The sequence below is a fragment of the Canis lupus genome, chromosome 5 (genome assembly GCF_011100685.1).
Source record: "Canis lupus familiaris isolate Mischka breed German Shepherd chromosome 5, alternate assembly UU_Cfam_GSD_1.0, whole genome shotgun sequence".
Lineage (NCBI taxonomy): Eukaryota > Metazoa > Chordata > Mammalia > Carnivora > Canidae > Canis > Canis lupus.
The window spans coordinates 47,557,736-47,572,399 of NC_049226.1; the positions used below are offsets into that span (position 1 = coordinate 47,557,736).

Consider the following 14,664-nt stretch of genomic DNA (forward strand, 5'->3'; position numbering starts at 1 on the left):
ATACAGCTCTTCACAGTTCTGCCAGAGTTTTCTCATAAAAAAGGCTCAAGCTAAGTCCTGTTGACGTTGGACATTAACATCAGAACACCACTTGGGAGAGTTTGTACCCTGAAACATGAAGCAGCCCTCTCTGCCACCTGTGGGATAGAATATTAAGCTGCCCCTCTCCACCAACACTCCAATCGTGGAATTTGGGACCTCGAGGCTGAACAATTCCATTGTCAGTCCCTGGACACATTTTCCCATCCCATATGTCCTAATCTTCACTCTTGCTATATAAGCACACATGTCAGTGTCTAACTAGGAGCTTCTCTCAGGGTAATGATTTACTCATCTCCAGCTCACCCACAGTGCTCACACAATACCCATGCAGAGTACACACATGCACACTTACTAGGCAGAAGGGCAAAGATACAGGAACCCTCCACATACCGAGTTTGTGCCAAAGTCACTGCTACAGACATGGATGGTGTTTGATGCTTAGACGGGTAGAGTGGGGATTAAAAAAGAGCATCTCCCCCATTTGCTCACTCTCACTGGGCAATGATATAATTTCCAGTCTCAACGTCTCTATTTCAGACCACATATGGCAGTAATATTGGCTCTTCCCCACCTCAGCCTAACCATGACTAAACAGGTTGATGGATGTCATGCATCTTATCATCATACATGCATATTTTTAAATATAATTCACTTTTGATCTGCACCCTTGTGCAGTGGCGAATGAAAACAGTTAAGATTTCTTCCACTGTCTGCCTTTAAATGTATTAAACAGCCCTGCTGTCAATAGATTATATTCTTGTACAATGATAATAGCCCCCAAAACTAAGAGGCCTTGTCAGGAATTGCAGTTGTCACAGTTTGATGGGAATGATTTTACTTGGGGTTCGTCTGCTGCACAATCATCTCATAATCTGGATATACATCACAGCATGACATGTAAATTTCCTGCTACTCTGCTTTCATTTCCAGAGGCAGCAATCAAATGAAAACCACTCAACCTCACCCAAATGTATAAATAATTTTCATTCAAACATATTAACAGTCAAAATATGAGAATTTATCACAGAGTGCTAGGCCTTTTAAGAAGCAATAAAGACTTTACTTTTTAAGCATATTTCTCCTTAGAAAAGTAATACGAATAGTAACTTGCAATTTAAAAATCACATTTGAAAGTCCACATAGAAACCACCTAATCTGCAAACCTAAGGGATGCAGGTGCCTTGCCATAGGTTCAATGCTTGGAGAAAGGGATGAGAGAAATATCGTGTAATGAATTGCATGTGGATTACTAATCACCTACAAGAAAATATTAACGTCTAAAAAGTCTGATTTATTTAATCTTTACTAAAAATATCTTTCGTGTTGCACAATCAATAGTAGATTACTTTCTCTAAAATAAAAGCACCTTATCCAGCAGTGATTTGGATAATCTAACAAATGATGCTTTTTTTTTTTCCTCTGATAAACATTAGATTTTAATTGAAAGCAATTTCCTTGGGGGGATAAAAAGCCCAAAGAATTGCAGCCGTGGATATGGCTGACTCTCCCTCACTGCAGGTTGAGTTTCAGTCACACTAGCTGTCAGTTACCAGGGAAGGGAGAGACATAGTCAAAATTGAATAAGAAAAATATTTGTCTTTGGTGCTCAGTTATGATATAAAATGAGAACAAGGTGCTGGGTTGCCCCTTGGCCTGGATCAAGGTGAGCGCAGGGATGGCCGCAGGGAGTACACTTGAAGGTAAGGAAGGAAAAGTGCAGCAGAGTGCTTACTGCTGGAGCCTGGGGATTTAACAAGCTTGCCAGTATTAATTTCCCGGAGAAGCTGCTTCCAGAGACTAAGCCTTCAGATGCAAACTTTGTGCCCGGCCAGATGGAGGTGCTAAAAGACATCATTTGACCAATAAGGCACTATGTTGACAAGAGTTTATTAGATACGGAACAAAACCCAAAAAGGAATATAATATTCTGGCACATTTAATTCAATAATCAATCCAGTATTTCCAAAAGGTACCCTCTATGTTTTAGAGAAGACAACACTTTGGGTAAAAAAAAGTGTCTCTGGGTAAAAGTCTAACTTAAAGGTTTCTATGGTATCCTCGAGGGCAATTGAGGAGTGGAAGGTGGTTCAAAAGTGTGGGTTGGGGAGTTTGGGATGAAGGGAAATCTACTTTTACCATTGATGCTAGCACCTAAAAATTTTGCTGCCTCAATTTAAATTTTTATAGCTTTATCTTCCCCCTTCCTGCTCTCCACCCCTCCACCATGTGCAAAAACTGCTAAGATGACAATTTTCCCTATCTCCCCAGTAAGTGTGTCTGCAGAAGTAGAAGTACCATAACCCGGGGTACAGCAAGCTCAGCCATTTGAAATAAAACTTTGCAGTACTAATGTTTTTGTAACTGCTTTCATATTGTAATGATATTTTTCCAAGCACTGGTTTTATTTGATCTTAAATACCTTTTTGGGAAAGTCCAGTGAGCTGACTCTAATAAAATCATGCTATTGAAAAAAGGTTTAAGTAGAATGTTCAGAATAAATTACAAAACTGCATGCAAGAATACCAGCTAGTGCTGCAATAAAAAGCTGAAAATGAGTATTCTTGCAATATATTTTAAAGAAGTAGTGTACTTTTTTTGTCCATTTTTTTTCATTGAATGTTTCATAACAGAATGCCTCCATGTCGTGAAAGGAGGGGAATGCATACCAAATGAACAAACTGCAGAAAAAAATTGCATTTAAGGGAAAAAAAACCTTGACTTTTTGGGGGAGTATAGAATATATTTCATTTCATTTTCAATAACTGTTGGAAGATAATAGGAAATGTAATTTCTTTCCATTTGCTGTGCCAAAATACTTAAATTACATCATACTTATCCTGTCACATTTTTCCCCCAACACATTCAGAACTCTTTAATGGATTTTGCATTTCTTATATATGCACTAAGGAAGGGATCTGCTTTAAAAAAACAGAGATGTCCAGTAGTAGGGATCTCAGGAAACCATTGGATGATCTGGGTGGAAGACACAGGCAATTTTATGTCTGGCTTTTTTATAGTGAAGCAAAAGTAAGGAGCTCATGGGAGATGGAGGTGAGTGTATCCTAATTACTCTTGAAATCCTAGGTTCAGAAAATCATCAGCCCCCTCCTTAGTCCTTCCACCCCACAGGACAGTTTCACAAAAAATTGGATGCTGAAAGATCAAAGGACTGGATGACAAATTTCTCCTTTGGTACTGCAGTACCTGCCATCTGAGAATCTACTGTGTTCTGGGCATTGAGTCAAGCATTGAGCTTCAGGTTCTATAAGGAATAATATGTATGTAAATCTAATTAACTTATAAACCCCAATTCACTTCTCTCAACTCCAAGTAAAACAAAAGCAATCATTCTCATCCTATGGAGAGAAACTGGAACAGAGCAAAGGTGGGCATAGTATGATGTACAAAATCTAAAATATGATGGGCACCATTGATGGTCTACCCAGCATTCCTTCTCTTCATCCATATTCCTTCCTAACAGAATCTGATTTTCTTGGGGAATCTATTTCTCCTACACAAAGCCATACACTTCAAGAGAATCTGACCCAGTCTTCTTCTAAGACCCAGTCTGCAAGTTGACTGGTCATGATCAACTATATTCCCTTTTCCATTGCTGAGTTTGAGAAGGGAATGGGACTCTGACCAATGAAGTGGGAGAGGAAGCTGGCTGGCGCTCCTTCGAAGAGTTTTCTTGCCTGCCAATGCAGTGGTCTCTCTCCCTCTGGAGATTTTGTTTTCCCATGTAACTCCTTAAAGTGTAGCAGTGACTCTGCCTGAGATGAACTAGTACCAGTGATGGCAAAAATAATGCTGGATTAGTTTCCTAGGGCTGCTGTAAGAAAGTGCCACAAACTGGGTGTCTTAAATGAACAAAAATTTTATTGTCTCAGTTTTGGAGGCTAGAAGTCAAATCATGGTGTCAGCAGGGCCGTGCACTCCAATGGCTTTAGGAGAGAATACTTTGCCTATTCTAGTGTCTGGTATTTGCTGGCAAACCTTGTTCTTGTCTTTGAGATGCATCGCTCTAATCTTATGGCTGTCTTCTCCTTCTTTGTCTTCATGGGAATGTCTGTCTCTTTGTCCAAATATTCCTTTTTTTTTTGTAAGAATGTCAGTTACATTGGATTAGAGCCCATTCTAATAACTTGATTTTAACTTGATTACCTTGAAAAATAATTTTTACAAGTGCCACATTCTGAGGTACTAGGGGTTAGGACTTCAACATATCTTTTTTTATTGGTAGGGAGACACAATTCAACCCATAAATTGCCCAATTGTGGGCAGATACCAATGTTGGATAGGCCTTGATGACATCATTGAACCTCTGAATTAACCAACCCTGAAACCTGTCTTGCCTCAGAACTTGCCAATAGTAGGACATGCAATACTTGAGAACCCTTTTCTGTATTCTTCAAGGCATTGTGTATTGAAGCTTGTTACTTGTAGCTGAAGTCACTTTTGTTGAAGCAACAGATGTTGGATAAAAACAGTCCTGATTCCACCACTTAATAGCTGTATGTCCTTGGGAAAAAAATCACTTACACTCTCTGAGAATACTTTCTGTATCTCTAAATTGAGTCAAATGTTGTCTCAAAGTTGCCACAAAGATTGATGAGATAATGCATATAAACAGTATTATACAGAAAAGATGTTCAGTAGGTTGCTGTTAGGCTCTTTTTATTTATTATTATTATTGATATTATTTTTAGAGAGGGAGAGTGCGGGGAGGGGCAGAGGGAGAGGGAGAGAGAATCTTAAGCAGACTCCATGCCCAGCATGGGGCCCAGATGCAGGGCTTGATCTCATGACCCTGAGATCATGATCCTGAGATCATGACTGGAGCTGAAGCCAAGAGTTGGACACTTAACTGAGTCACCCAGGCTCCCCACTTTTTTTTAGAGTGTTAGGCTCTTTTTAAAAACTACCCATGTGACTCTGGAAGAATAAAAACAATACCATGCAATCTAGTTTTAAAGGGACTAATGAGAGGTGCCTGGGTGGCTCAGTTGGTTAAGCATCTGCTTTAGGCTCAGGTCGTGATCTAACCTCAGAGTCCTGGGATGGAGCCCTGAGTCAGGCTCCCTACTCAGTGGGGAGTCTGCTTCTCCCTCTCCCTTAGCCTGTCCCCTCTGCTTGTGGACATACACTCTCTCTCTCTCTGAATAAATAAAATCTTTTTTAAAAAAAAATAAAGGGACTAATGAGAACCAATAGTTCTTGATGGTTGTTAGATTTCAAAATATGTCATTTTGCCCAGGTTCTTCACTTAGGCATTCTGCACCTGTGCAAGCCTCTTTGAGGCCTTTGTGACAGTCATCGTTTATGAGGGGCATTTGACCTTAATGGTTAAAAGTGTGGGCTCTTGAATCTTGAATCCCCAACCATGTGGATTCAAAATCTTGGTTCTGCCACTATCTGTATGTGACCTGGGGCAAGTTATTTAACCTCTCTGTGCTTTGGTTTCCTCATCTCTAAAAAAGGGGAATGGCAATGATCGCAGTAATTTCTTACAGTATTCTTTTTTTTTTTTTTAAGGATTTTATTTATTTATTTGAGAGAGAGAGAGAGATACAGGGATAGTAACAAAGAGATAGCCAGAGTGAGCACGAGCGAGGAGAGGGAGGAGCAGGCTCCCCCTGAGCAGGGAGCCTGATGCAGGGCTTCATGCCAGGATCCTGGGATCATGACCTAGCCGAAGGCATTTAACCCACTGAGCCACCCAGGTGCCCCTTTCCTACAGTATTCTTAAGAGGAATCAAATGATACAGACGATTAGTGCAGTGTCTGGCATGTGGTAGGCAAGTTAAACATACACTCTTTTTTCCTTTCAATCTCCATTATGGTCAGCACTCATCTTGGGATGCTATACCAGTAGTTTTCAAACTTCAGTGTGTGTGTAAGAAGCACCTGTGATGCTTGTTATAAATACAGATCCCAAGCACTATCCCTCCCCAATCCAGAGATTCAGATCCAGTAGGTCTGAAACACACTTTTAACAAACACTCCAGATCACACATTGAGAAACTGTTTACGTTTTCTGATTGAAAGTCAGGAGACTTAGGAGTTATTTGTCTTGGAGATATGTACTTCTCTTATCCTCTGAAAGCTTCTGGAAGGCATCATTATCTCGCTGTCCCTTCCTACTACACCCCCCCCCCCACTGTATGTTTAGCACTCTACCTTGCTCACAGTAAGTCCAGAGTGTTTACTAAATCAATTTACAGTAACCTCAGATGGTATGGAAACTGAAATGGTCAGGGAGAGGTAGGGGGATGAAGATCAAGCAGAAGGAAAACAGGCTCAGCTGGCTATTTAGTAATTCCAAGAGATTCTGTTGGCACAGCTGTCATGAGCCATCCCCATCACCAGGTTTTGTTTCTGTAAACCCCACAAGCAGTGTGACCCTAGATAGAGTCACTAGGAAGCTCTGGGATTCCAGGCTGGCTTTACTTCTTAGACTTTTATCAGCCTGAGACACAGATTCCTAAGGCTAAAGCAAACCTTTACAGCAGGTGCAAAAGAACAAAGGGGCCAAAATGCCAAAAGAAAAGCTGAATGCGGGCTTCTTATTGTTCCTGGGTCACTCAACTAAATTTAGCTCTCCTAGAGGCAGTTTGAACACAGAACATTTACAGGGTTATTTTGTAAATTAGTTTATGTTAATACATACAGCATTTTATTAACAATGTGTTTATTGAATGACTAGGTGGGCCAGGTGTTTTCATGAATTATATAATTAAATTCTCAATAATTCAGGATGCCTGGGTGGCTCAGCAGTTGAGTGTCTGCCTTTGGCTCAGGGCATGATCCCAGAGTCCTGGGATCAAATCGCACATCCGGCTGCCTCGAGGAGCTTGCTTCTCCCTCTGCCTATGTCTGTGTCTCTCATGAATAAATAAAACCTTTAAAAAAATAAAATGAAAAGTAAATTCTCAATAATTCATAAAACTAATTTGTTGAGCATCTAGTATGTGCCAGGTTATCAACTAACAGCCAATGTGATATATTTACCAATATACATATAACTGTATCTCAAATAAGACTATTTATAGAGAGAGATTTCTTAGAAAGACCAGGAGGCTGATAAGTATAAAGCATTGGGACAGTGTCTGATACATAGCAAGCATTTAGTGTAAGCCATTATTATCATCATCATCATCAATTATAGAATTATACACATTGTTACAGTGGGTTTTTTCCAGACACATTCTGGGTGAATGTTACTTCCTTTTGGTTATTTGTATTTATTGAATGTTCTACAAGTATGCAGTGCCATGGTAATAAAAAAAAATATTTGCTTTTTAAGTTAGTAAGGTATTTGTTTACCTTCTGAATCCACACATGAAAATCACAGTCTTTGACAGCACCACCTAGTGGCTCCAACACAGTGTCACTGGAAAAGATTGATTTTTTCCCCCATCTATCTCTTTTAGACACATTCTCAGAGACACTAACCTATCAAGATCCAGAGGAAGAGGGCTTGTAATATGTTCCAGCTTCACACAGTAGTCTACTTAATGTTTGGCATGTTTGATTTCTGTGCCCTTATTGGTCTTAGGACTCAATTTTTTCATGATGGATGATTTTATTTCTTATAAGACTTTTTTTTTTTAATTTTATCTATTTATTCACGAAAGACACAGAAAGAGAGACAGAGACATAGGCAGAGGGAGAAGCAGGCTTCCTGCAGGAAGCCCGATGTGGGACTCGATTCCGGGACTCCAGGATCATGCCGTGGGCCAAAAGCAGACACTCAACCGCTGAGCCACCCAGGCGCCCCTCTTAGAAGACTTTGATTTTGATACCTTTTTCTCACAGAAATACAATTTAGGAAGCCAGTGATATCTATAACACACAATGGAAATATTTCTATTTCTGAAATATCCTTATAGCTAGAAATATAAAAATTACTAGGCAAAGTAAGTTCAATAGTATAAAAAGCATTTATTGAGGACCTACTAAGTGCCAGGCATCATTCAGTGCCACAATGAAAAGCTGAAAACATACTCCTTTTCCTCAATAAGCTGCTGTGGAAGACATGTTTAATGTACTGTGACACAGCAACTCATGCATTAACTCATTCACTCATTCAACAAGTATTTATTGAGCATGCACTATGTAATAGACACTGTTCTAGGCACTGGGGAAATAGAAATGAATGAAATAAAGTGCCTGCTTCTAGAGTTTATAATCTAATGGAGGAGAGATAGTAAAACAATGAATGTAAGTTATAGTTGTGATAATAAATGCTACAAAAAATAAAGTGAGTTAAAGGAAATAAAGTATCAGGGTTGCTGCTTATATAGAATAGTCAATGAAAACGTCTCTCACCAGGGGTATTTGAGAAGCAGCAGGGAGATGGTAAGGGAGCAAGCCGTGTGGGTATGGGAGAGGGCAATAATAGTATGCGCAAAGGTCCTGAGGTGGGATTGTGCTCCATGCTTTGATAGAATTTCAAGAAGGCCCATATGGCTGAGAAAAAGTGAGCTAGGGAGTAGCAAGTGATGAATTTGGGGCAGATTTTGTAGGACCTTGTAGGTGATTTTAAAGACCCTTAATTTTATTTAAGGGTAAATGGTAAACCATTGGCAGGTTTTGAGCAGAGGAGTGACTTTCTGACTTATATTTTAAAATATCATTTAGCTACTAAGTAGATATTAGACTGCAGGAGGACAAGAGTAGAAACAAAGAAAGCATGCAAGAATCAAGTGAACTTATGGATATGAAACAAGTAAATGTATGGATAAGATGTAAAAATAGAGGGGATCCCTGGGTGGTGCAGTGGTTTAGCACCTGCCTTTGGCCCAGGGCACGATCCTGGAGACCCAGGATCAAATCCCATGTCAGGCTCCCGGTGCATGGAGCCTGCTTCTCCCTCTGCCTCTCTCTCTCTCTCTCTCTCTCTCTCACTGTGTGCCTATCATAAATAAATAAAATAAAATAATTTTTTAAAAAAGATGTAAAAATAGAACAGAAGAGATATGTTCAGTTATATCTCCATGTTATAAAGAAAGGCTCTTCATTGGAAGTGAGGCCTAAACAGGGATTTGCTTTTTATTTTCAGGTTTGAATTTTGTGGTGAGGAATGACATCAATGTCTCTCTTTCTGATGTTAACAGCTTAATAAATGCCCAAATCAATTCATTCATTAGTAGTTACAAAATGGTGATATTCTCATTCTATCTTTTAATTTATATTTATTAGCTGAAGCACGTTTATAAAAAGAACCTTTCCTTCATCTTCTATTCGCTTACCCAGTTGTATAATTCACATAAAAAAAAGGAAGATAAATGTTTGATTTTTTTCCTTTTTTAGTTTTCAGAACAATGAGTAACCAGTAGCATCTTTCCATGGCAACCAATTGCTTGCTTGTTTTCTCCCTCTTTTTCTTTCTTTCTCCCCCAATTCTTCTCTCTTTCTCTCTCTCATCTTTCATATATTTCCTCTATTTTCTTTCTTTCTCTCCCTTCTTCCCCCATTTCTTCATTCTTCTCACCCATTCCCCCTCCACCCTTCCTGCCTCCTTTCCCCTCTCCTCTCCTTTCTTTTCCTTTCTCTATTTTTCTCATTCTCTCTTTTATGAATTTATGATTTAAAACATATCTGATGAATTTTACTCCATTGTAGTTATTACCCACAGGGTAATAAATTGTTCCATCTTTGACCAGAAACCCCTTCAAGTTGGCTGCTGAACTTTTTGGTGGAACCCTGGTAGCTTCTGATTGCTTCCTTACTACCTGATACAGGCTGTGATGAGACATGTACTTTTCCCGTCTCTAAGGAATCAGCCTTTTCTCTAAAGAGCCCTGGTTCTTTTTAGTGGGGGATAGTATTAGAGTACCTCAATCTGTGCACTAGGGGTGAGTCATTGTTTCCGTGTTGGCCATTGTTTCTTAGAGTTTAAAATTTTTAAGATAAAATTATTATTTCATATTGATAATTTAAAATGAGATTTTACTTCCTTTTGCCACATTGATAGTTTCAACTTACAACAACTCCAAAAATGATAGAATTGAGTAACCTTTAATTACTAATTTGCTGTATTTCCCCAAAATACAACAATCTTATAATTAACAATACCAATAATACCAACAACATGATTACTGTAAATAGTTTTAAGATTGTTTTTCAGTTCTTTTCATCCTAAGGGTATCTCACCCTAGGGGTGTGCAGGCAAGTTACTGACCTGTAAAGTCATTTGGCAGCATGCATGTCATGGGGCTTTACAGTTTACAGTGGAAGCAGACATTTAAGAAGTGATTATAAGGCAGTAAATATTACAAAAGAAATATAAGAAAAAAAGAAATATAAGGAACAAAGTGAGGTTCACTTGTCTAGAGGCTCAGGTCAGGGATGTCCTCTCTCAGGCAGTGATGCTTAAGCAGGGATGTGAAGGCTAGATTGGAATTAACTCAGCAGTATGGGTACAAGGTGGGGAGAAAGTATTCCAGACAAAGAGTCTCCTAAGCTGTAACTTAATAAAGCATTCTGCAAATAAAATGACAAAAACAACTGTAGCTTTTTAGAATTTTATTCTTAAAGTACATTTTCAAAAACTCAAAAAGAACATTAACCAAATCAGGTCTGGTCTCCTCTTTGGAAGTAGCTTTCAAGCCAGAAGTCACACAGAAATCATTGACTAGCATCTTTTCGTGGTAATGATTGCACAAAGCCTAGACATGCTTTCTTTGAAATCCAAAAGCACATTGCTTAGTTTAATCATCCATTTTATTTATCATACCTAACTTCCTATTTCTGAAAGGATTTGCCCCTATTAAGGGTATTTAAAAAGGGGTGCCTGGATGGCTTAGTTGGTTAAGTATCCAACTCTTGATTTTGGTTCACAAGATCAAGCCCCACTTTGGGCTCCACACTGGGCATGAGCCTGCCAAAGATTCTCTCCTTCTGCCCCTCCTCTCTCTCCCCCTCCTCACCCTCTCTAAAAAAAAATTAAAACAAATTATTTAAAAAGAAGAGCTTCAGAGGGTGAAGGGCATTCCCTGGGAGATTCCAGGGAGCATATGGGATTCCTAAAGACCCAAAATAGTAATGATAATGATACTGGGGCCTGCTTTGTGAGTGGCACTGTATTAGATGCTTAATGATCAACTATCATCCCCAAAACAACCTGCAATTTAGATATTGTCCCATTATAGATCTAAGGAATCTGAGAACCAGAGATGATATAAGGTAAAGTTCAAAGTTATATGGCTAAATAGGAGAGCCAAGATTCAAATCCAGGTCTAGCTGATTTCAAAATCAATATTTTACCCATTACTTAACTGAATTTCATTATTTTATTCTCTAGAGACATGATTTATTTGAATATATAAACTGTGGTTTATAAAATAAATTATGTTAGCCTAGAGTCTCATCTCATGTGTAAGGAATATTCCTTACAAGAACTGACATTTGGTTAACTCTCTATAGCTTACAGTGATATCCTTCTCTAATTTTTTCGGTCCTCATTATTGCCATCTCACAGTGGAGGAAACTGAGACTCACAAAGTCATTAACTTGCCCAACTAATAAGTGACAGAACTGGAGTTTAACACAAGGCTTCGGGACGCCTGGGTGGCTCAGCAGTTGAGTGTGTCTGCCTTTGGCTCAGGGCGTGATCCTGGAGTCCCGGGATGGAGTCCCGCATTGGGCTCCCTGCATGGAGCCTGCTTCTCCCTCTGCCTGTGTCTCTGCCTCTCTCTCTCTGTCTCTGTGTCTCTCATGAATAAATAAATGGGGTCTTTAAAAAAAAAAAACAAGAAGAAGAAGAAAAGCTTAAAATTACACTTCCCCTCCTTGTGATACCACTTATAGACAAAATGTCACCATTTATGAAAATGAGTATTCCCCTCCCCCCTCGAAAAAAAAAAACTTTAAAAATCTTACTTAAAATTTCTAGGTGAGGGAAGCCTGGGTAGCTCAGCGGTTTAGTGCAGCCTTCAGCCCAGGGCCTGATCCTGGAGACCCAGGATCGAGTCCCGTGTCAGGCTCCCTGCATGGAGCGTGCTACTCCTTCTGCCTATGTCTCTGCCTCTCTCTCTCTCTCTCTCTCTCTCTCTGTGTGTGTGTGTGTCTCTCATGAATAAATAAATAAAATCTTTTAAAAAATAAATAAAATAAAATTTCTAGGTGAAAAATCTGCAAATTCAGCACCTTACTTAGCATTGTAACAAAAAAGATACATAAAAACACAAAATGAGAACATAAAACTGTTTTCTTAATTTTTCAATAAATCTAAAACTACTCTAAAAAATAAAGCCTACGTTAAAAGAGAAATAGAAGGACATAATCTCTCATTGCTTAAATTCTTCGCTTTTTCTTTGGTAAACAGTTTTGCCAAAAAAGAATAAAATTTACTTGCTTTTATTGAATTTATACTTGCTACTCTTTCCTGTATATGGAAGCGCATTCTAGGTTTAGGGGTCAGATGGCCTTGAGTTCAGATCTTGGCATTGCATATCCCTAGCTTCAATTTTCTCACTGGTAACCCCTTGAGTTAGGGATTAAGGGGATTAAGTGACATAATGTAGGCCAAGCACTTAGCCTGCACTTTGGATGAGGTACCTCATCCACCATAAATGCTCAATAAACTGTTGCTGACCTTCATTGGTATCAGCCATACTCCCTCTGCACTGAGTTAAAGGTTGGAATTTGGAAGTGGGAAAATATTTTTAAAAACAAAAACAAAACCCTTAATCTCAATCATGAGTTCATTTTTCTTAAATAACCAAAATCACTAATTTGGTTCTACTTCCTATTCTAATACCTCTTTAAAAATGTCTAGGCTAAGGACCAAAATACTGCAAAACAAAGTGCTGTTTTTATCCTATTGCTTAAATTAAAATTTTAGGTAGAAAAAAATTTCTTTTGCCTTTTTATTTTTTTTTCTTTTGAGTTTTTAAAAGTAGAAAACCTGTCTGCAATGTTTTCATCAATCTGTGAAGCAGAAAACACTATAATACACAGTTTCACCAACTCAGGACCATGAAATCTCTGTTCCAAAGCATCAGCATTACCCATCCAGCTGCTGCAGTGTAGCTGTGGATCTGTGCAGAGGAGTCTCTCAGGACCACCAGGATTCTCACACATCTGGATCTTGTTCACTGGCAACTGAGCCTGATATTTGCCATTGCAGTACATGCAGTATCACTAGGGCAATCAACTTAGCAACTCACAAATTTTGTTCCATGGTAGAAATACCAATGCTGAATTCCACTCAAATCACTATGCAGCAGCCACAAGGCCATTTGCTATTTTTAACCATTTTTAATTGCTCTGAAAACTGGCAGCACCTCTCTTTTCAAATCAGAATGGCAGCTACCACACTTACAGCAACAGGAACTGTTGTGCCTTCCACACACCAGGGGGCACAGGGGTGTTTGGCAGAGGATGTAAATTATTTAAATTTTTTAAATTGTAAATGATGTGATATTAAACTTTGTTCTGTAGTGATCTAGTTTGTGGCCCAAATCATCCTTGACTTCCCTTCCTCCCCAATCTGACTGCTGGTATTCTATTTTTTTTTAATTTTTATTTATTTATGAAAGTCACAGAGAGAGAGAGAGAGAGAGAGGCAGAGGGAGAAGCAGGCTCCATGCACTGGGAGCCCGATGTGGGATTCGATCCCGGGTCTCCAGGATCGCGCCCTGGGCCAAAGGCAGGCGCCAAACCGCTGCGCCACCCAGGGATCCCTGACTGCTGGTATTCTAAATGTTGTGCTTCTTTTAGCATCTTTTAGCCCCATGTGGAGGGTTAACAGTAAATATTGACTTTTTAAAAGCAAGCGTATTTGCTCCTTTTTTTGCAGCACTATTTGAGAGAGACAGTAGGAAGGAAATAATTGTTGGCAAAAACTCTTTTTAAAATGACCTTCGTATTCCAACTATTTCTCTCTGTCCACATTTGAAAAGAAAAAGAGGACTAATTCACACTCCATGATGGCACACAGAGCTTCGAGTGGAGGAAACCGTTGGCTAATCCTGAAACTAGCCCAGGAAGATAATCGCTCACCAGCCATAGCCCAGTTACATTCTGAGCTTACATACTCATGTCCGGGTGTGATCAACGGTAAGTAATTTATACAAGTTGGTTCTTTCAAAACCAGTAAGCACTTCATTCTGAGCAGCAGTAGGTGGTGTTTTGAAGGTCAAGACCACTTTCAGGTTTTTTGTTTTGTTTTGTTTTGTGTGTGTTTTTTGTCTTTATTTTTACATACACTGAGTTTTTGGAGCCACGCCTCAGAACCAGACAGTAAAATACCAGAAACACTGACCCCAAAATGAGTCTCCTTTGGTGATGTGGTATAATGGAGAAGTCAGGCTCCCTAAGAGCAGAAGAAAACTTCACTGACCCGTCAAGCACCTTGTACACGAATAGTATGCTTCCAGGGAAACATGCTTCTGTGGCCTTAACATAGGCCTCAGCATAACACTAGCTACCAGCTCAAGCAGCAGCCACCTCTCTTAAAATACATGTGGCATAATAAAAATAGAGGGTCACCGTAAAGTTTAGTTTATTGACAAGAACAAATAACTTTAACATTTGGCTCAGGCGCTGAACCCTGGGCAGACATTGTATCTGATACATCAGTGAGCAACTAGGCGTGACTGCACTCCACTTGTG

General features: G+C 39.3%; 1 long non-coding RNA gene across 4 annotated transcripts in view; it reads left to right on the forward strand.

The window, feature by feature from the left end:
• Positions 1–14,664, forward strand: part of LOC111095935 — a 60,369-nt gene that overhangs the window by 10,111 nt on the left and 35,594 nt on the right. For 3 of the 4 annotated variants that reach the window (XR_005359679.1, XR_005359678.1, XR_005359681.1), the window contains one exon: positions 13,850–14,109. This is a non-coding gene — a long non-coding RNA (uncharacterized LOC111095935). The remainder of the gene's footprint in view (positions 1–13,849; positions 14,110–14,664) is intronic. The other variant, XR_005359680.1, reaches the window with a different exon arrangement.